Source organism: Phyllobates terribilis, unplaced genomic scaffold (assembly GCF_046119375.1).
Source record: "Phyllobates terribilis strain yellow unplaced genomic scaffold, ASM4611937v1 Scaffold_1031__1_contigs__length_461108, whole genome shotgun sequence".
Taxonomy (NCBI): domain Eukaryota; kingdom Metazoa; phylum Chordata; class Amphibia; order Anura; family Dendrobatidae; genus Phyllobates; species Phyllobates terribilis.
Window position 1 is genome coordinate 214,560 of NW_027363791.1, and position 20,596 is coordinate 235,155.

The 20,596-nt window shown below is 45.0% G+C and overlaps 13 non-coding genes and 2 pseudogenes across 13 annotated transcripts; all 15 read left to right on the forward strand.

The window, feature by feature from the left end:
- Window positions 1-182: 182 nt before the first annotated feature.
- LOC141242040 (U2 spliceosomal RNA) lies at window positions 183-373 on the forward strand. The gene has a single exon (XR_012306690.1). It is a non-coding gene; the product is annotated as a U2 spliceosomal RNA (small nuclear RNA).
- A 1,115-nt stretch (window positions 374-1,488) lies between these two features.
- LOC141242147 (U2 spliceosomal RNA) lies at window positions 1,489-1,679 on the forward strand. The gene has a single exon (XR_012306793.1). It is a non-coding gene; the product is annotated as a U2 spliceosomal RNA (small nuclear RNA).
- A 1,115-nt stretch (window positions 1,680-2,794) lies between these two features.
- On the forward strand, window positions 2,795-2,985 carry LOC141242041 (U2 spliceosomal RNA). The gene has a single exon (XR_012306691.1). It is a non-coding gene; the product is annotated as a U2 spliceosomal RNA (small nuclear RNA).
- A 1,115-nt stretch (window positions 2,986-4,100) lies between these two features.
- On the forward strand, window positions 4,101-4,291 carry LOC141242148 (U2 spliceosomal RNA). Its single transcript, XR_012306794.1, has one exon. It is a non-coding gene; the product is annotated as a U2 spliceosomal RNA (small nuclear RNA).
- A 1,115-nt stretch (window positions 4,292-5,406) lies between these two features.
- On the forward strand, window positions 5,407-5,597 carry LOC141242043 (U2 spliceosomal RNA). Its single transcript, XR_012306693.1, has one exon. It is a non-coding gene; the product is annotated as a U2 spliceosomal RNA (small nuclear RNA).
- Window positions 5,598-6,712: 1,115 nt separating this feature from the next.
- LOC141242044 (U2 spliceosomal RNA) lies at window positions 6,713-6,903 on the forward strand. The gene has a single exon (XR_012306694.1). It is a non-coding gene; the product is annotated as a U2 spliceosomal RNA (small nuclear RNA).
- Window positions 6,904-8,018: 1,115 nt separating this feature from the next.
- On the forward strand, window positions 8,019-8,209 carry LOC141242045 (U2 spliceosomal RNA). The gene has a single exon (XR_012306695.1). It is a non-coding gene; the product is annotated as a U2 spliceosomal RNA (small nuclear RNA).
- A 1,115-nt stretch (window positions 8,210-9,324) lies between these two features.
- Window positions 9,325-9,515, forward strand: LOC141242047 (U2 spliceosomal RNA). Its single transcript, XR_012306696.1, has one exon. It is a non-coding gene; the product is annotated as a U2 spliceosomal RNA (small nuclear RNA).
- A 1,115-nt stretch (window positions 9,516-10,630) lies between these two features.
- On the forward strand, window positions 10,631-10,821 carry LOC141242048 (U2 spliceosomal RNA). Its single transcript, XR_012306697.1, has one exon. It is a non-coding gene; the product is annotated as a U2 spliceosomal RNA (small nuclear RNA).
- Window positions 10,822-11,936: 1,115 nt separating this feature from the next.
- Window positions 11,937-12,028, forward strand: LOC141242263 (U2 spliceosomal RNA; annotated as a pseudogene).
- Window positions 12,029-12,817: 789 nt separating this feature from the next.
- On the forward strand, window positions 12,818-12,994 carry LOC141242208 (U2 spliceosomal RNA; annotated as a pseudogene).
- Window positions 12,995-14,109: 1,115 nt separating this feature from the next.
- On the forward strand, window positions 14,110-14,300 carry LOC141242049 (U2 spliceosomal RNA). The gene has a single exon (XR_012306698.1). It is a non-coding gene; the product is annotated as a U2 spliceosomal RNA (small nuclear RNA).
- Window positions 14,301-15,415: 1,115 nt separating this feature from the next.
- Window positions 15,416-15,606, forward strand: LOC141242050 (U2 spliceosomal RNA). Its single transcript, XR_012306699.1, has one exon. It is a non-coding gene; the product is annotated as a U2 spliceosomal RNA (small nuclear RNA).
- Window positions 15,607-16,721: 1,115 nt separating this feature from the next.
- Window positions 16,722-16,912, forward strand: LOC141242051 (U2 spliceosomal RNA). The gene has a single exon (XR_012306700.1). It is a non-coding gene; the product is annotated as a U2 spliceosomal RNA (small nuclear RNA).
- A 2,599-nt stretch (window positions 16,913-19,511) lies between these two features.
- Window positions 19,512-19,697, forward strand: LOC141242234 (U2 spliceosomal RNA). Its single transcript, XR_012306874.1, has one exon. It is a non-coding gene; the product is annotated as a U2 spliceosomal RNA (small nuclear RNA).
- Window positions 19,698-20,596: the final 899 nt, after the last annotated feature.

The window sequence follows — 20,596 nt, forward strand, 5'->3', positions numbered from 1 at the left end:
GAGGTGGAGTTATGCAGATCTAAAACGCGTGGATTGCAGCAGCAGCAAGCCGAAAAGTGCAGGCATGTAAGGGATCTAGAGGTTGACAACATGTCTTCTTAACGGGAGTCCAGGAGCTCATCTCCACAAATGGACTTTTCAGGATCCTTGGGTGGCTCCGTAGTTTGAAACCAATTCTGGTTATCGCTTCTCGGCCTTTTGGCTAAGATCAAGTGTAGTATCTGTTCTTATCAGTTTAATATCTGATACGTCCCCTATCTGGGGACCATATATTAAATGGATTTTTAGAACAGGGAGATGGAAAAAGAGCTTGCTCTGTCCACTCCACGCATTGACCTGGTATTGCAGTATCTCCAGGACCGGTGCACCCCTTCTTTAATGCAGTTTCTAAAATCAGAAAGAATTGAATTCAATGTTTTTTGTTCATTTTGCTTGTTTGTCGGATTTGGGGATGGACTCTTTGGCTTTGCTTTTCTTCTCCTCATTGGATTTTTCATGTTCAAAGTTGCAGAAGCCAGATTACAAGCTCATTTTGGTTCAACCTCCGCAACTGTGCATTGCATTGCCATGTAATGTGATGCAATGCTATCTTTCTAGCTCTCCCTTTTTACTTCCTTTTGGATAAACAGACATATTAGGCAAGCATTTTGGAGCTTTCACCTAAATAACTACAGGTGGTGAGATAAGCTGCACAATATAATTGACCTTTCAGTATATTGTTGCACACACACCATCTATTTAGCAAATGCCCTTGTTATCAACAGCAGCCTTTTAAACTCACCTGAGCTAACAGGTATGTGCGCTGGTTACTCTGCTGCGCTTAAAATTTCTTTTTTGGTTTGCTACAATGCCTTTTCTGAAACGTTGTCTCCTTCTGCTGGAACACTGACTTCTTTCATTTAATGCCTGCAGACTATAAAAGAGAACCCAACCCAAAAAGTTTGGTTGATTAGTCTGTGGCATTCTGTTAAACTGTTGCTTATGGCGGTCTCTGTGAGCTTCTCAGCGACATTCAGCCAGCCAGGTATCCTGCCTGCAGTAGATGGAATGTGGCAATGGAACGCTGGCTGCGCGTGTCATAATAGGCTCTGAGCCTTTATATACCTGTGCACAGCAGCAGCCACCTTCAGTCTGCTGCTGGACAGCCAGCAGCAGCAGCAGCAGGAGAGGTATGTAATCAGGAGCCCTCCTGCTAAGGGTAGACAGCTGCTCGTTCCACCCCACCCCCCGCCTTAATTGGTTCTCCTCCCTTCCAACGGTGTTGAGGCGGGTGGGAACAGCAGGGGGTGAAGGTGCTGTGTTTAAAGAGGTGGAGTTATGCAGATCTAAAACGCGTGGATTGCAGCAGCAGCAAGCCGAAAAGTGCAGGCATGTAAGGGATCTAGAGGTTGACAACATGTCTTCTTAACGGGAGTCCAGGAGCTCATCTCCACAAATGGACTTTTCAGGATCCTTGGGTGGCTCCGTAGTTTGAAACCAATTCTGGTTATCGCTTCTCGGCCTTTTGGCTAAGATCAAGTGTAGTATCTGTTCTTATCAGTTTAATATCTGATACGTCCCCTATCTGGGGACCATATATTAAATGGATTTTTAGAACAGGGAGATGGAAAAAGAGCTTGCTCTGTCCACTCCACGCATTGACCTGGTATTGCAGTATCTCCAGGACCGGTGCAACCCTTCTTTAATGCAGTTTCTAAAATCAGAAAGAATTGAATTCAATGTTTTTTGTTCATTTTGCTTGTTTGTCGGATTTGGGGATGGACTCTTTGGCTTTGCTTTTCTTCTCCTCATTGGATTTTTCATGTTCAAAGTTGCAGAAGCCAGATTACAAGCTCATTTTGGTTCAACTTCAGCAACTGTGCATTGCATTGCCATGTAATGTGATGCAATGCTATCTTTCTAGCTCTCCCTTTTTACTTCCTTTTGGATAAACAGACATATTAGGCAAGCATTTTGGAGCTTTCACCTAAATAACTACAGGTGGTGAGATAAGCTGCACAATATAATTGACCTTTCAGTATATTGTTGCACACACACCATCTATTTAGCAAATGCCCTTGTTATCAACAGCAGCCTTTTAAACTCACCTGAGCTAACAGGTATGTGTGCTGGTTACTCTGCTGCGCTTAAAATTTCTTTTTTGGTTTGCTACAATGCCTTTTCTGAAACGTTGTCTCCTTCTGCTGGAACACTGACTTCTTTCATTTAATGCCTGCAGACTATAAAAGAGAACCCAACCCAAAAAGTTTGGTTGATTAGTCTGTGGCATTCTGTTAAACTGTTGCTTATGGCGGTCTCTGTGAGCTTCTCAGCGACATTCAGCCAGCCAGGTATCCTGCCTGCAGTAGATGGAATGTGGCAATGGAACGCTGGCTGCGCGTGTCATAATAGGCTCTGAGCCTTTATATACCTGTGCACAGCAGCAGCCACCTTCAGTCTGCTGCTGGACAGCCAGCAGCAGCAGCAGCAGGAGAGGTATGTAATCAGGAGCCCTCCTGCTAAGGGTAGACAGCTGCTCGTTCCACCCCACCCCCCGCCTTAATTGGTTCTCCTCCCTTCCAACGGTGTTGAGGCGGGTGGGAACAGCAGGGGGTGAAGGTGCTGTGTTTAAAGAGGTGGAGTTATGCAGATCTAAAACGCGTGGATTGCAGCAGCAGCAAGCCGAAAAGTGCAGGCATGTAAGGGATCTAGAGGTTGACAACATGTCTTCTTAACGGGAGTCCAGGAGCTCATCTCCACAAATGGACTTTTCAGGATCCTTGGGTGGCTCCGTAGTTTGAAACCAATTCTGGTTATCGCTTCTCGGCCTTTTGGCTAAGATCAAGTGTAGTATCTGTTCTTATCAGTTTAATATCTGATACGTCCCCTATCTGGGGACCATATATTAAATGGATTTTTAGAACAGGGAGATGGAAAAAGAGCTTGCTCTGTCCACTCCACGCATTGACCTGGTATTGCAGTATCTCCAGGACCGGTGCACCCCTTCTTTAATGCAGTTTCTAAAATCAGAAAGAATTGAATTCAATGTTTTTTGTTCATTTTGCTTGTTTGTCGGATTTGGGGATGGACTCTTTGGCTTTGCTTTTCTTCTCCTCATTGGATTTTTCATGTTCAAAGTTGCAGAAGCCAGATTACAAGCTCATTTTGGTTCAACCTCCGCAACTGTGCATTGCATTGCCATGTAATGTGATGCAATGCTATCTTTCTAGCTCTCCCTTTTTACTTCCTTTTGGATAAACAGACATATTAGGCAAGCATTTTGGAGCTTTCACCTAAATAACTACAGGTGGTGAGATAAGCTGCACAATATAATTGACCTTTCAGTATATTGTTGCACACACACCATCTATTTAGCAAATGCCCTTGTTATCAACAGCAGCCTTTTAAACTCACCTGAGCTAACAGGTATGTGCGCTGGTTACTCTGCTGCGCTTAAAATTTCTTTTTTGGTTTGCTACAATGCCTTTTCTGAAACGTTGTCTCCTTCTGCTGGAACACTGACTTCTTTCATTTAATGCCTGCAGACTATAAAAGAGAACCCAACCCAAAAAGTTTGGTTGATTAGTCTGTGGCATTCTGTTAAACTGTTGCTTATGGCGGTCTCTGTGAGCTTCTCAGCGACATTCAGCCAGCCAGGTATCCTGCCTGCAGTAGATGGAATGTGGCAATGGAACGCTGGCTGCGCGTGTCATAATAGGCTCTGAGCCTTTATATACCTGTGCACAGCAGCAGCCACCTTCAGTCTGCTGCTGGACAGCCAGCAGCAGCAGCAGCAGGAGAGGTATGTAATCAGGAGCCCTCCTGCTAAGGGTAGACAGCTGCTCGTTCCACCCCACCCCCCGCCTTAATTGGTTCTCCTCCCTTCCAACGGTGTTGAGGCGGGTGGGAACAGCAGGGGGTGAAGGTGCTGTGTTTAAAGAGGTGGAGTTATGCAGATCTAAAACGCGTGGATTGCAGCAGCAGCAAGCCGAAAAGTGCAGGCATGTAAGGGATCTAGAGGTTGACAACATGTCTTCTTAACGGGAGTCCAGGAGCTCATCTCCACAAATGGACTTTTCAGGATCCTTGGGTGGCTCCGTAGTTTGAAACCAATTCTGGTTATCGCTTCTCGGCCTTTTGGCTAAGATCAAGTGTAGTATCTGTTCTTATCAGTTTAATATCTGATACGTCCCCTATCTGGGGACCATATATTAAATGGATTTTTAGAACAGGGAGATGGAAAAAGAGCTTGCTCTGTCCACTCCACGCATTGACCTGGTATTGCAGTATCTCCAGGACCGGTGCAACCCTTCTTTAATGCAGTTTCTAAAATCAGAAAGAATTGAATTCAATGTTTTTTGTTCATTTTGCTTGTTTGTCGGATTTGGGGATGGACTCTTTGGCTTTGCTTTTCTTCTCCTCATTGGATTTTTCATGTTCAAAGTTGCAGAAGCCAGATTACAAGCTCATTTTGGTTCAACTTCAGCAACTGTGCATTGCATTGCCATGTAATGTGATGCAATGCTATCTTTCTAGCTCTCCCTTTTTACTTCCTTTTGGATAAACAGACATATTAGGCAAGCATTTTGGAGCTTTCACCTAAATAACTACAGGTGGTGAGATAAGCTGCACAATATAATTGACCTTTCAGTATATTGTTGCACACACACCATCTATTTAGCAAATGCCCTTGTTATCAACAGCAGCCTTTTAAACTCACCTGAGCTAACAGGTATGTGCGCTGGTTACTCTGCTGCGCTTAAAATTTCTTTTTTGGTTTGCTACAATGCCTTTTCTGAAACGTTGTCTCCTTCTGCTGGAACACTGACTTCTTTCATTTAATGCCTGCAGACTATAAAAGAGAACCCAACCCAAAAAGTTTGGTTGATTAGTCTGTGGCATTCTGTTAAACTGTTGCTTATGGCGGTCTCTGTGAGCTTCTCAGCGACATTCAGCCAGCCAGGTATCCTGCCTGCAGTAGATGGAATGTGGTAATGGAACGCTGGCTGCGCGTGTCATAATAGGCTCTGAGCCTTTATATACCTGTGCACAGCAGCAGCCACCTTCAGTCTGCTGCTGGACAGCCAGCAGCAGCAGCAGCAGGAGAGGTATGTAATCAGGAGCCCTCCTGCTAAGGGTAGACAGCTGCTCGATCCACCCCACCCCCCGCCTTAATTGGTTCTCCTCCCTTCCAACGGTGTTGAGGCGGGTGGGAACAGCAGGGGGTGAAGGTGCTGTGTTTAAAGAGGTGGAGTTATGCAGATCTAAAACGCGTGGATTGCAGCAGCAGCAAGCCGAAAAGTGCAGGCATGTAAGGGATCTAGAGGTTGACAACATGTCTTCTTAACGGGAGTCCAGGAGCTCATCTCCACAAATGGACTTTTCAGGATCCTTGGGTGGCTCCGTAGTTTGAAACCAATTCTGGTTATCGCTTCTCGGCCTTTTGGCTAAGATCAAGTGTAGTATCTGTTCTTATCAGTTTAATATCTGATACGTCCCCTATCTGGGGACCATATATTAAATGGATTTTTAGAACAGGGAGATGGAAAAAGAGCTTGCTCTGTCCACTCCACGCATTGACCTGGTATTGCAGTATCTCCAGGACCGGTGCACCCCTTCTTTAATGCAGTTTCTAAAATCAGAAAGAATTGAATTCAATGTTTTTTGTTCATTTTGCTTGTTTGTCGGATTTGGGGATGGACTCTTTGGCTTTGCTTTTCTTCTCCTCATTGGATTTTTCATGTTCAAAGTTGCAGAAGCCAGATTACAAGCTCATTTTGGTTCAACTTCAGCAACTGTGCATTGCATTGCCATGTAATGTGATGCAATGCTATCTTTCTAGCTCTCCCTTTTTACTTCCTTTTGGATAAACAGACATATTAGGCAAGCATTTTGGAGCTTTCACCTAAATAACTACAGGTGGTGAGATAAGCTGCACAATATAATTGACCTTTCAGTATATTGTTGCACACACACCATCTATTTAGCAAATGCCCTTGTTATCAACAGCAGCCTTTTAAACTCACCTGAGCTAACAGGTATGTGCGCTGGTTACTCTGCTGCGCTTAAAATTTCTTTTTTGGTTTGCTACAATGCCTTTTCTGAAACGTTGTCTCCTTCTGCTGGAACACTGACTTCTTTCATTTAATGCCTGCAGACTATAAAAGAGAACCCAACCCAAAAAGTTTGGTTGATTAGTCTGTGGCATTCTGTTAAACTGTTGCTTATGGCGGTCTCTGTGAGCTTCTCAGCGACATTCAGCCAGCCAGGTATCCTGCCTGCAATAGATGGAATGTGGCAATGGAACGCTGGCTGCGCGTGTCATAATAGGCTCTGAGCCTTTATATACCTGTGCACAGCAGCAGCCACCTTCAGTCTGCTGCTGGACAGCCAGCAGCAGCAGCAGCAGGAGAGGTATGTAATCAGGAGCCCTCCTGCTAAGGGTAGACAGCTGCTCGTTCCACCCCACCCCCCGCCTTAATTGGTTCTCCTCCCTTCCAACGGTGTTGAGGCGGGTGGGAACAGCAGGGGGTGAAGGTGCTGTGTTTAAAGAGGTGGAGTTATGCAGATCTAAAACGCGTGGATTGCAGCAGCAGCAAGCCGAAAAGTGCAGGCATGTAAGGGATCTAGAGGTTGACAACATGTCTTCTTAACGGGAGTCCAGGAGCTCATCTCCACAAATGGACTTTTCAGGATCCTTGGGTGGCTCCGTAGTTTGAAACCAATTCTGGTTATCGCTTCTCGGCCTTTTGGCTAAGATCAAGTGTAGTATCTGTTCTTATCAGTTTAATATCTGATACGTCCCCTATCTGGGGACCATATATTAAATGGATTTTTAGAACAGGGAGATGGAAAAAGAGCTTGCTCTGTCCACTCCACGCATTGACCTGGTATTGCAGTATCTCCAGGACCGGTGCACCCCTTCTTTAATGCAGTTTCTAAAATCAGAAAGAATTGAATTCAATGTTTTTTGTTCATTTTGCTTGTTTGTCGGATTTGGGGATGGATTCTTTGGCTTTGCTTTTCTTCTCCTCATTGGATTTTTCATGTTCAAAGTTGCAGAAGCCAGATTACAAGCTCATTTTGGTTCAACTTCAGCAACTGTGCATTGCATTGCCATGTAATGTGATGCAATGCTATCTTTCTAGCTCTCCCTTTTTACTTCCTTTTGGATAAACAGACATATTAGGCAAGCATTTTGGAGCTTTCACCTAAATAACTACAGGTGGTGAGATAAGCTGCACAATATAATTGACCTTTCAGTATATTGTTGCACACACACCATCTATTTAGCAAATGCCCTTGTTATCAACAGCAGCCTTTTAAACTCACCTGAGCTAACAGGTATGTGCGCTGGTTACTCTGCTGCGCTTAAAATTTCTTTTTTGGTTTGCTACAATGCCTTTTCTGAAACGTTGTCTCCTTCTGCTGGAACACTGACTTCTTTCATTTAATGCCTGCAGACTATAAAAGAGAACCCAACCCAAAAAGTTTGGTTGATTAGTCTGTGGCATTCTGTTAAACTGTTGCTTATGGCGGTCTCTGTGAGCTTCTCAGCGACATTCAGCCAGCCAGGTATCCTGCCTGCAGTAGATGGAATGTGGCAATGGAACGCTGGCTGCGCGTGTCATAATAGGCTCTGAGCCTTTATATACCTGTGCACAGCAGCAGCCACCTTCAGTCTGCTGCTGGACAGCCAGCAGCAGCAGCAGCAGGAGAGGTATGTAATCAGGAGCCCTCCTGCTAAGGGTAGACAGCTGCTCGTTCCACCCCACCCCCCGCCTTAATTGGTTCTCCTCCCTTCCAACGGTGTTGAGGCGGGTGGGAACAGCAGGGGGTGAAGGTGCTGTGTTTAAAGAGGTGGAGTTATGCAGATCTAAAACGCGTGGATTGCAGCAGCAGCAAGCCGAAAAGTGCAGGCATGTAAGGGATCTAGAGGTTGACAACATGTCTTCTTAACGGGAGTCCAGGAGCTCATCTCCACAAATGGACTTTTCAGGATCCTTGGGTGGCTCCGTAGTTTGAAACCAATTCTGGTTATCGCTTCTCGGCCTTTTGGCTAAGATCAAGTGTAGTATCTGTTCTTATCAGTTTAATATCTGATACGTCCCCTATCTGGGGACCATATATTAAATGGATTTTTAGAACAGGGAGATGGAAAAAGAGCTTGCTCTGTCCACTCCACGCATTGACCTGGTATTGCAGTATCTCCAGGACCGGTGCACCCCTTCTTTAATGCAGTTTCTAAAATCAGAAATAATTGAATTCAATGTTTTTTGTTCATTTTGCTTGTTTGTCGGATTTGGGGATGGACTCTTTGGCTTTGCTTTTCTTCTCCTCATTGGATTTTTCATGTTCAAAGTTGCAGAAGCCAGATTACAAGCTCATTTTGGTTCAACTTCAGCAACTGTGCATTGCATTGCCATGTAATGTGATGCAATGCTATCTTTCTAGCTCTCCCTTTTTACTTCCTTTTGGATAAACAGACATATTAGGCAAGCATTTTGGAGCTTTCACCTAAATAACTACAGGTGGTGAGATAAGCTGCACAATATAATTGACCTTTCAGTATATTGTTGCACACACACCATCTATTTAGCAAATGCCCTTGTTATCAACAGCAGCCTTTTAAACTCACCTGAGCTAACAGGTATGTGCGCTGGTTACTCTGCTGCGCTTAAAATTTCTTTTTTGGTTTGCTACAATGCCTTTTCTGAAACGTTGTCTCCTTCTGCTGGAACACTGACTTCTTTCATTTAATGCCTGCAGACTATAAAAGAGAACCCAACCCAAAAAGTTTGGTTGATTAGTCTGTGGCATTCTGTTAAACTGTTGCTTATGGCGGTCTCTGTGAGCTTCTCAGCGACATTCAGCCAGCCAGGTATCCTGCCTGCAATAGATGGAATGTGGCAATGGAACGCTGGCTGCGCGTGTCATAATAGGCTCTGAGCCTTTATATACCTGTGCACAGCAGCAGCCACCTTCAGTCTGCTGCTGGACAGCCAGCAGCAGCAGCAGCAGGAGAGGTATGTAATCAGGAGCCCTCCTGCTAAGGGTAGACAGCTGCTCGTTCCACCCCACCCCCCACCTTAATTGGTTCTCCTCCCTTCCAACGGTGTTGAGGCGGGTGGGAACAGCAGGGGGTAAAGGTGCTGTGTTTAAAGAGGTGGAGTTATGCAGATCTAAAACGCGTGGATTGCAGCAGCAGCAAGCCGAAAAGTGCAGGCATGTAAGGGATCTAGAGGTTGACAACATGTCCTCTTAACGGGAGTCCAGGAGCTCATCTCCACAAATGGACTTTTCAGGATCCTTGGGTGGCTCCGTAGTTTGAAACCAATTCTGGTTATCGCTTCTCGGCCTTTTGGCTAAGATCAAGTGTAGTATCTGTTCTTATCAGTTTAATATCTGATACGTCCCCTATCTGGGGACCATATATTAAATGGATTTTTAGAACAGGGAGATGGAAAAAGAGCTTGCTCTGTCCACTCCACGCATTGACCTGGTATTGCAGTATCTCCAGGACCGGTGCACCCCTTCTTTAATGCAGTTTCTAAAATCAGAAAGAATTGAATTCAATGTTTTTTGTTCATTTTGCTTGTTTGTCGGATTTGGGGATGGACTCTTTGGCTTTGCTTTTCTTCTCCTCATTGGATTTTTCATGTTCAAAGTTGCAGAAGCCAGATTACAAGCTCATTTTGGTTCAACTTCAGCAACTGTGCATTGCATTGCCATGTAATGTGATGCAATGCTATCTTTCTAGCTCTCCCTTTTTACTTCCTTTTGGATAAACAGACATATTAGGCAAGCATTTTGGAGCTTTCACCTAAATAACTACAGGTGGTGAGATAAGCTGCACAATATAACTGACCTTTCAGTATATTGTTGCACACACACCATCTATTTAGCAAATGCCCTTGTTATCAACAGCAGCCTTTTAAACTCACCTGAGCTAACAGGTATGTGCGCTGGTTACTCTGCTGCGCTTAAAATTTCTTTTTTGGTTTGCTACAATGCCTTTTCTGAAACGTTGTCTCCTTCTGCTGGAACACTGACTTCTTTCATTTAATGCCTGCAGACTATAAAAGAGAACCCAACCCAAAAAGTTTGGTTGATTAGTCTGTGGCATTCTGTTAAACTGTTGCTTATGGCGGTCTCTGTGAGCTTCTCAGCGACATTCAGCCAGCCAGGTATCCTGCCTGCAGTAGATGGAATGTGGCAATGGAACGCTGGCTGCGCGTGTCATAATAGGCTCTGAGCCTTTATATACCTGTGCACAGCAGCAGCCACCTTCAGTCTGCTGCTGGACAGCCAGCAGCAGCAGCAGCAGGAGAGGTATGTAATCAGGAGCCCTCCTGCTAAGGGTAGACAGCTGCTCGTTCCACCCCACCCCCCGCCTTAATTGGTTCTCCTCCCTTCCAACAGTGTTGAGGCGGGTGGGAACAGCAGGGGGTGAAGGTGCTGTGTTTAAAGAGGTGGAGTTATGCAGATCTAAAACGCGTGGATTGCAGCAGCAGCAAGCCGAAAAGTGCAGGCATGTAAGGGATCTAGAGGTTGACAACATGTCTTCTTAACGGGAGTCCAGGAGCTCATCTCCACAAATGGACTTTTCAGGATCCTTGGGTGGCTCCGTAGTTTGAAACCAATTCTGGTTATCGCTTCTCGGCCTTTTGGCTAAGATCAAGTGTAGTATCTGTTCTTATCAGTTTAATATCTGATACGTCCCCTATCTGGGGACCATATATTAAATGGATTTTTAGAACAGGGAGATGGAAAAAGAGCTTGCTCTGTCCACTCCACGCATTGACCTGGTATTGCAGTATCTCCAGGACCGGTGCACCCCTTCTTTAATGCAGTTTCTAAAATCAGAAAGAATTGAATTCAATGTTTTTTGTTCATTTTGCTTGTTTGTCGGATTTGGGGATGGACTCTTTGGCTTTGCTTTTCTTCTCCTCATTGGATTTTTCATGTTCAAAGTTGCAGAAGCCAGATTACAAGCTCATTTTGGTTCAACTTCAGCAACTGTGCATTGCATTGCCATGTAATGTGATGCAATGCTATCTTTCTAGCTCTCCCTTTTTACTTCCTTTTGGATAAACAGACATATTAGGCAAGCATTTTGGAGCTTTCACCTAAATAACTACAGGTGGTGAGATAAGCTGCACAATATAATTGACCTTTCAGTATATTGTTGCACACACACCATCTATTTAGCAAATGCCCTTGTTATCAACAGCAGCCTTTTAAACTCACCTGAGCTAACAGGTATGTGCGCTGGTTACTCTGCTGCGCTTAAAATTTCTTTTTTGGTTTGCTACAATGCCTTTTCTGAAACGTTGTCTCCTTCTGCTGGAACACTGACTTCTTTCATTTAATGCCTGCAGACTATAAAAGAGAACCCAACCCAAAAAGTTTGGTTGATTAGTCTGTGGCATTCTGTTAAACTGTTGCTTATGGCGGTCTCTGTGAGCTTCTCAGCGACATTCAGCCAGCCAGGTATCCTGCCTGCAGTAGATGGAATGTGGCAATGGAACGCTGGCTGCGCGTGTCATAATAGGCTCTGAGCCTTTATATACCTGTGCACAGCAGCAGCCACCTTCAGTCTGCTGCTGGACAGCCAGCAGCAGCAGCAGCAGGAGAGGTATGTAATCAGGAGCCCTCCTGCTAAGGGTAGACAGCTGCTCGTTCCACCCCACCCCCCGCCTTAATTGGTTCTCCTCCCTTCCAACGGTGTTGAGGCGGGTGGGAACAGCAGGGGGTGAAGGTGCTGTGTTTAAAGAGGTGGAGTTATGCAGATCTAAAACGCGTGGATTGCAGCAGCAGCAAGCCGAAAAGTGCAGGCATGTAAGGGATCTAGAGGTTGACAACATGTCTTCTTAACGGGAGTCCAGGAGCTCATCTCCACAAATGGACTTTTCAGGATCCTTGGGTGGCTCCGTAGTTTGAAACCAATTCTGGTTATCGCTTCTCGGCCTTTTGGCTAAGATCAAGTGTAGTATCTTTCGAAAAGGCGGTTTTGGATGTTGGCCGCCCTAGTAGATTGATACATTATGCACACTGGGGTTTAGGCGCTTGTTAGTACGCCAGGTGGCTAATATAGTCATCTGGTGGAAAGCATGGCCCCCCAGGATCGACGCCATTGGGCCGGGGAAGATCGAAAGCCCGAAGTGTGAAGTGCCCCAGGAGTGGTGACCCTGGGGTGCCTTAACTCACTGGGATTGGGAACCCCACTTGAGTTTATGGCACATTTGCACAAGCACTTCAAATTTTCTTTCTTCGCACACACCCTTATTCCGGGCCTTCTGGCCTTAGGATGGGGAATTTTTCAATTCCCGGTCGAAGGTCCGGGCAGTATTATACTGTGAAACCTTCACTATTTATTTAATTTCTTTGTCACTGTGTGTCCACTTATTCACGTGTGTCACGTCCTACTAGGATTTTGTCGGGATGCGGTTCCCTTACGGGTTCCTCTCTTGGCAGGTCTAGGGGGGGAGTGTGTGGCCATCAGGTTCCGCTCCCCCCTGAACCCCCCTGGCTCTCCTCTTTCGGGAGGAGAGCGTTGTTGGCTCCCCTCTTCTGGGAGGGGAGCACAGTCTTTGGCTCCCAGTGCCTTGCTCGGGTGAGAACTCGGGCAGGTGCTGGGGGTAAGATTGGGTCGCCTCTGGCTTCGGCTGGAGGTGGCTTTTTGTCCCTGTTCCTCGCTGTGGCCTTTTGGCTCGGAGGGACGGGGAATGGTTTGGGGGACCCTTCTCCTTTTGGAGAGGGTTTCAAGAAGACCAGCATCCTAGTGCACTTTTTTTGTGGCACTTGTCACTTTTTTAAGCGCACTCGGGTTTTGTACACGAATTCGGGCTTTCGATAAAAATCTGTTCTTATCAGTTTAATATCTGATACGTCCCCTATCTGGGGACCATATATTAAATGGATTTTTAGAACAGGGAGATGGAAAAAGAGCTTGCTCTGTCCACTCCACGCATTGACCTGGTATTGCAGTATCTCCAGGACTGGTGCACCCCTTCTTTAATGCAGTTTCTAAAATCAGAAAGAATTGAATTCAATGTTTTTTGTTCATTTTGCTTGTTTGTCGGATTTGGGGATGGACTCTTTGGCTTTGCTTTTCTTCTCCTCATTGGATTTTTCATGTTCAAAGTTGCAGAAGCCAGATTACAAGCTCATTTTGGTTCAACTTCAGCAACTGTGCATTGCATTGCCATGTAATGTGATGCAATGCTATCTTTCTAGCTCTCCCTTTTTACTTCCTTTTGGATAAACAGACATATTAGGCAAGCATTTTGGAGCTTTCACCTAAATAACTACAGGTGGTGAGATAAGCTGCACAATATAATTGACCTTTCAGTATATTGTTGCACACACACCATCTATTTAGCAAATGCCCTTGTTATCAACAGCAGCCTTTTAAACTCACCTGAGCTAACAGGTATGTGCGCTGGTTACTCTGCTGCGCTTAAAATTTCTTTTTTGGTTTGCTACAATGCCTTTTCTGAAACGTTGTCTCCTTCTGCTGGAACACTGACTTCTTTCATTTAATGCCTGCAGACTATAAAAGAGAACCCAACCCAAAAAGTTTGGTTGATTAGTCTGTGGCATTCTGTTAAACTGTTGCTTATGGCGGTCTCTGTGAGCTTCTCAGCGACATTCAGCCAGCCAGGTATCCTGCCTGCAGTAGATGGAATGTGGCAATGGAACGCTGGCTGCGCGTGTCATAATAGGCTCTGAGCCTTTATATACCTGTGCACAGCAGCAGCCACCTTCAGTCTGCTGCTGGACAGCCAGCAGCAGCAGCAGCAGGAGAGGTATGTAATCAAGAGCCCTCCTGCTAAGGGTAGACAGCTGCTCGTTCCACCCCACCCCCCGCCTTAATTGGTTCTCCTCCCTTCCAACGGTGTTGAGGCGGGTGGGAACAGCAGGGGGTGAAGGTGCTGTGTTTAAAGAGGTGGAGTTATGCAGATCTAAAACGCGTGGATTGCAGCAGCAGCAAGCCGAAAAGTGCAGGCATGTAAGGGATCTAGAGGTTGACAACATGTCTTCTTAACGGGAGTCCAGGAGCTCATCTCCACAAATGGACTTTTCAGGATCCTTGGGTGGCTCCGTAGTTTGAAACCAATTCTGGTTATCGCTTCTCGGCCTTTTGGCTAAGATCAAGTGTAGTATCTGTTCTTATCAGTTTAATATCTGATACGTCCCCTATCTGGGGACCATATATTAAATGGATTTTTAGAACAGGGAGATGGAAAAAGAGCTTGCTCTGTCCACTCCACGCATTGACCTGGTATTGCAGTATCTCCAGGACCGGTGCACCCCTTCTTTAATGCAGTTTCTAAAATCAGAAAGAATTGAATTCAATGTTTTTTGTTCATTTTGCTTGTTTGTCGGATTTGGGGATGGACTCTTTGGCTTTGCTTTTCTTCTCCTCATTGGATTTTTCATGTTCAAAGTTGCAGAAGCCAGATTACAAGCTCATTTTGGTTCAACTTCAGCAACTGTGCATTGCATTGCCATGTAATGTGATGCAATGCTATCTTTCTAGCTCTCCCTTTTTACTTCCTTTTGGATAAACAGACATATTAGGCAAGCATTTTGGAGCTTTCACCTAAATAACTACAGGTGGTGAGATAAGCTGCACAATATAATTGACCTTTCAGTATATTGTTGCACACACACCATCTATTTAGCAAATGCCCTTGTTATCAACAGCAGCCTTTTAAACTCACCTGAGCTAACAGGTATGTGCGCTGGTTACTCTGCTGCGCTTAAAATGTCTTTTTTGGTTTGCTACAATGCCTTTTCTGAAACGTTGTCTCCTTCTGCTGGAACACTGACTTCTTTCATTTAATGCCTGCAGACTATAAAAGAGAACCCAACCCAAAAAGTTTGGTTGATTAGTCTGTGGCATTCTGTTAAACTGTTGCTTATGGCGGTCTCTGTGAGCTTCTCAGCGACATTCAGCCAGCCAGGTATCCTGCCTGCAGTAGATGGAATGTGGCAATGGAACGCTGGCTGCGCGTGTCATAATAGGCTCTGAGCCTTTATATACCTGTGCACAGCAGCAGCCACCTTCAGTCTGCTGCTGGACAGCCAGCAGCAGCAGCAGCAGGAGAGGTATGTAATCAGGAGCCCTCCTGCTAAGGGTAGACAGCTGCTCGTTCCACCCCACCCCCCGCCTTAATTGGTTCTCCTCCCTTCCAACGGTGTTGAGGCGGGTGGGAACAGCAGGGGGTGAAGGTGCTGTGTTTAAAGAGGTGGAGTTATGCAGATCTAAAACGCGTGGATTGCAGCAGCAGCAAGCCGAAAAGTGCAGGCATGTAAGGGATCTAGAGGTTGACAACATGTCTTCTTAACGGGAGTCCAGGAGCTCATCTCCACAAATGGACTTTTCAGGATCCTTGGGTGGCTCCGTAGTTTGAAACCAATTCTGGTTATCGCTTCTCGGCCTTTTGGCTAAGATCAAGTGTAGTATCTGTTCTTATCAGTTTAATATCTGATACGTCCCCTATCTGGGGACCATATATTAAATGGATTTTTAGAACAGGGAGATGGAAAAAGAGCTTGCTCTGTCCACTCCACGCATTGACCTGGTATTGCAGTATCTCCAGGACCGGTGCACCCCTTCTTTAATGCAGTTTCTAAAATCAGAAAGAATTGAATTCAATGTTTTTTGTTCATTTTGCTTGTTTGTCGGATTTGGGGATGGACTCTTTGGCTTTGCTTTTCTTCTCCTCATTGGATTTTTCATGTTCAAAGTTGCAGAAGCCAGATTACAAGCTCATTTTGGTTCAACTTCAGCAACTGTGCATTGCATTGCCATGTAATGTGATGCAATGCTATCTTTCTAGCTCTCCCTTTTTACTTCCTTTTGGATAAACAGACATATTAGGCAAGCATTTTGGAGCTTTCACCTAAATAACTACAGGTGGTGAGATAAGCTGCACAATATAATTGACCTTTCAGTATATTGTTGCACACACACCATCTATTTAGCAAATGCCCTTGTTATCAACAGCAGCCTTTTAAACTCACCTGAGCTAACAGGTATGTGCGCTGGTTACTCTGCTGCGCTTAAAATGTCTTTTTTGGTTTGCTACAATGCCTTTTCTGAAACGTTGTCTCCTTCTGCTGGAACACTGACTTCTTTCATTTAATGCCTGCAGACTATAAAAGAGAACCCAACCCAAAAAGTTTGGTTGATTAGTCTGTGGCATTCTGTTAAACTGTTGCTTATGGCGGTCTCTGTGAGCTTCTCAGCGACATTCAGCCAGCCAGGTATCCTGCCTGCAGTAGATGGAATGTGGCAATGGAACGCTGGCTGCGCGTGTCATAATAGGCTCTGAGCCTTTATATACCTGTGCACAGCAGCAGCCACCTTCAGTCTGCTGCTGGACAGCCAGCAGCAGCAGCAGCAGGAGAGGTATGTAATCAGGAGCCCTCCTGCTAAGGGTAGACAGCTGCTCGTTCCACCCCACCCCCCGCCTTAATTGGTTCTCCTCCCTTCCAACGGTGTTGAGGCGGGTGGGAACAGCAGGGGGTGAAGGTGCTGTGTTTAAAGAGGTGGAGTTATGCAGATCTAAAACGCGTGGATTGCAGCAGCAGCAAGCCGAAAAGTGCAGGCATGTAAGGGATCTAGAGGTTGACAACATGTCTTCTTAACGGGAGTCCAGGAGCTCATCTCCACAAATGGACTTTTCAGGATCCTTGGGTGGCTCCGTAGTTTGAAACCAATTCTGGTTATCGCTTCTCGGCCTTTTGGCTAAGATCAAGTGTAGTATCTGTTCTTATCAGTTTAATATCTGATACGTCCCCTATCTGGGGACCATATATTAAATGGATTTTTAGAACAGGGAGATGGAAAAAGAGCTTGCTCTGTCCACTCCACGCATTGACCTGGTATTGCAGTATCTCCAGGACCGGTGCACCCCTTCTTTAATGCAGTTTCTAAAATCAGAAAGAATTGAATTCAATGTTTTTTGTTCATTTTGCTTGTTTGTCGGATTTGGGGATGGACTCTTTGGCTTTGCTTTTCTTCTCCTCATTGGATTTTTCATGTTCAAAGTTGCAGAAGCCAGATTACAAGCTCATTTTGGTTCAACTTCAGCAACTGTGCATTGCATTGCCATGTAATGTGATGCAATGCTATCTTTCTAGCTCTCCCTTTTTACTTCCTTTTGGATAAACAGACATATTAGGCAAGCATTTTGGAGCTTTCACCTAAATAACTACAGGTGGTGAGATAAGCTGCACAATATAATTGACCTTTCAGTATATTGTTGCACACACACCATCTATTTAGCAAATGCCCTTGTTATCAACAGCAGCCTTTTAAACTCACCTGAGCTAACAGGTATGTGCGCTGGTTACTCTGCTGCGCTTAAAATTTCTTTTTTGGTTTGCTACAATGCCTTTTCTGAAACGTTGTCTCCTTCTGCTGGAACACTGACTTCTTTCATTTAATGCCTGCAGACTATAAAAGAGAACCCAACCCAAAAAGTTTGGTTGATTAGTCTGTGGCATTCTGTTAAACTGTTGCTTATGGCGGTCTCTGTGAGCTTCTCAGCGACATTCAGCCAGCCAGGTATCCTGCCTGCAGTAGATGGAATGTGGCAATGGAACGCTGGCTGCGCGTGTCATAATAGGCTCTGAGCCTTTATATACCCGTGCACAGCAGCAGCCACCTTCAGTCTGCTGCTGGACAGCCAGCAGCAGCAGCAGCAGGAGAGGTATGTAATCAGGAGCCCTCCTGCTAAGGGTAGACAGCTGCTCGTTCCACCCCACCCCCCGCCTTAATTGGTTCTCCTCCCTTCCAACGGTGTTGAGGCGGGTGGGAACAGCAGGGGGTGAAGGTGCTGTGTTTAAAGAGGTGGAGTTATGCAGATCTAAAACGCGTGGATTGCAGCAGCAGCAAGCCGAAAAGTGCAGGCATGTAAGGGATCTAGAGGTTGACAACATGTCTTCTTAACGGGAGTCCAGGAGCTCATCTCCACAAATGGACTTTTCAGGATCCTTGGGTGGCTCCGTAGTTTGAAACCAATTCTGGTTATCGCTTCTCGGCCTTTTGGCTAAGATCAAGTGCAGTGATTTAGCGATTGCTGCCTTGGTTTTGGTTGGAGGTGTCTAGGGTACCTGGCTCGTCGGCCTTGGGGGATCGTCCTTACCTAATTGTGGGGACTTCACCCCCTTGCTGCTATAGGCGTGTCGGCTTAGTCCCCAGACAACGGGAAGTGATCATACTCGCTCCTTCTGTGTGTTGGAGTGGAGATTACGCTCATTCTGTTGGAGAATCATGGCAACAGAGGCGGAGTTGTGGCCGAAGTTGGAGGTTCCAGAACATGCACGTGTGGAGACCGCTTTCCGGATTTTTGTCCGGAGAGACTGTCAGAAGGTTAAGGACTTTCGGTTTATTATGAAGGAGATCATCTTGGGTGTCGCAAAGGTGAATAAAGAAGACATCGTGGCAGTTATGGATTATCCCCAAAAGGGTGTCTATGACGTGTTTTTTGAGTCTAGGAAGATTTTGGAGAACTATATGGATTCTTTTGATGAATTGAGACATGAGAAGTTTGTTGGAATTCGGTTTCAACATCACGTATTTAGTAGTGAAAAGATGGTGACAGTGAAAATGTTTTCACCACTGGTTCCAGAAGAGGACATTGTCACGTTTTTGAGTGGTTTTGCCAAGTCTGTAGTATCAAAAGGTAAAGTAATGAATGAATTCGGAGTATGGACGGGAAAGTGGAAATTTTTTGTGGAATTTAACATGAACAAGGATAGGAGTTTTTCCTACCCGCCTCAAAGGTTTAAGCTTGGTAAAGTAAGTGGGAATTTATTCTTTAATGGGATGGATTCCTTTTGTTCAATTTGTGAGGTATATGGTCATAAACGTGAAGACTGTACTGCAGAAAAGTGTTGGAAGTGTAAAGCGGAAGGACATGTTTCTAAATCATGTCCAGTAGAAAGGAATAAGTGTAACCTGTGTATGGAAATTGGGCATAGGTTTAAGGAATGCCCAAAGAGAAAGAGTAATAAGGAGAAGATGGAAAGTGCAAAGGCGGAAAAGAAAGAAAAAAAGAAGACGGTAGAGGTTCAGAGGCAAACAGAAGAGGAGGAAGCTGATAAAGAAATGGACAAAGTTAAAAAAGGAATTGCGGAAATGAAGGGAAGTGGTGTGTGTTTTGAAGCTTTTTTTCCAAAGGTAATCGCAAGTGTGAAGGCAAATAAAGAGAGGTTTTTTGAAACCTATAAGGTGGGAAGGACATGGATAGATTATGTGAATACAAACTTTGAATCTTTCTCGCAAGAGAAAGGACTGTTGGAGTATCTAACATATTATGCGTTGAAGGGAGGAATGCAGTAATGTGTTTTGTTTCCTTCCTCTATATATTATGTGTCTGAGAGGAAATACTGGTTGTTGTTTTGTTTTTTTTGTATATGCATTAAATAATGTTTTTTTGTTTTAAAATGACACGATGATGGATTTGGTCCATCACCGTTTTCAGAAGTATGGAATCGAGATGGTACTTGTAATCTGAGTGTTAAGAAAAAAAAAAAAAAAAAAATCTGTTCTTATCAGTTTAATATCTGATACGTCCCCTATCTGGGGACCATATATTAAATGGATTTTTAGAACAGGGAGATGGAAAAAGAGCTTGCTCTGTCCACTCCACGCATTGACCTGGTATTGCAGTATCTCCAGGACCGGTGCACCCCTTCTTTAATGCAGTTTCTAAAATCAGAAAGAATTGAATTCAATGTTTTTTGTTCATTTTGCTTGTTTGTCGGATTTGGGGATGGACTCTTTGGCTTTGCTTTTCTTCTCCTCATTGGATTTTTCATGTTCAAAGTTGCAGAAGCCAGATTACAAGCTCATTTTGGTTCAACTTCAGCAACTGTGCATTGCATTGCCATGTAATGTGATGCAATGCTATCTTTCTAGCTCTCCCTTTTTACTTCCTTTTGGATAAACAGACATATTAGGCAAGCATTTTGGAGCTTTCACCTAAATAACTACAGGTGGTGAGATAAGCTGCACAATATAATTGACCTTTCAGTATATTGTTGCACACACACCATCTATTTAGCAAATGCCCTTGTTATCAACAGCAGCCTTTTAAACTCACCTGAGCTAACAGGTATGTGCGCTGGTTACTCTGCTGCGCTTAAAATTTCTTTTTTGGTTTGCTACAATGCCTTTTCTGAAACGTTGTCTCCTTCTGCTGGAACACTGACTTCTTTCATTTAATGCCTGCAGACTATAAAAGAGAACCCAACCCAAAAAGTTTGGTTGATTAGTCTGTGGCATTCTGTTAAACTGTTGCTTATGGCGGTCTCTGTGAGCTTCTCAGCGACATTCAGCCAGCCAGGTATCCTGCCTGCAGTAGATGGAATGTGGCAATGGAACGCTGGCTGCGCGTGTCATAATAGGCTCTGAGCCTTTATATACCTGTGCACAGCAGCAGCCACCTTCAGTCTGCTGCTGGACAGCCAGCAGCAGCAGCAGCAGGAGAGGTATGTAATCAGGAGCCCTCCTGCTAAGGGTAGACAGCTGCTCGTTCCACCCCACCCCCCGCCTTAATTGGTTCTCCTCCCTTCCAACGGTGTTGAGGCGGGT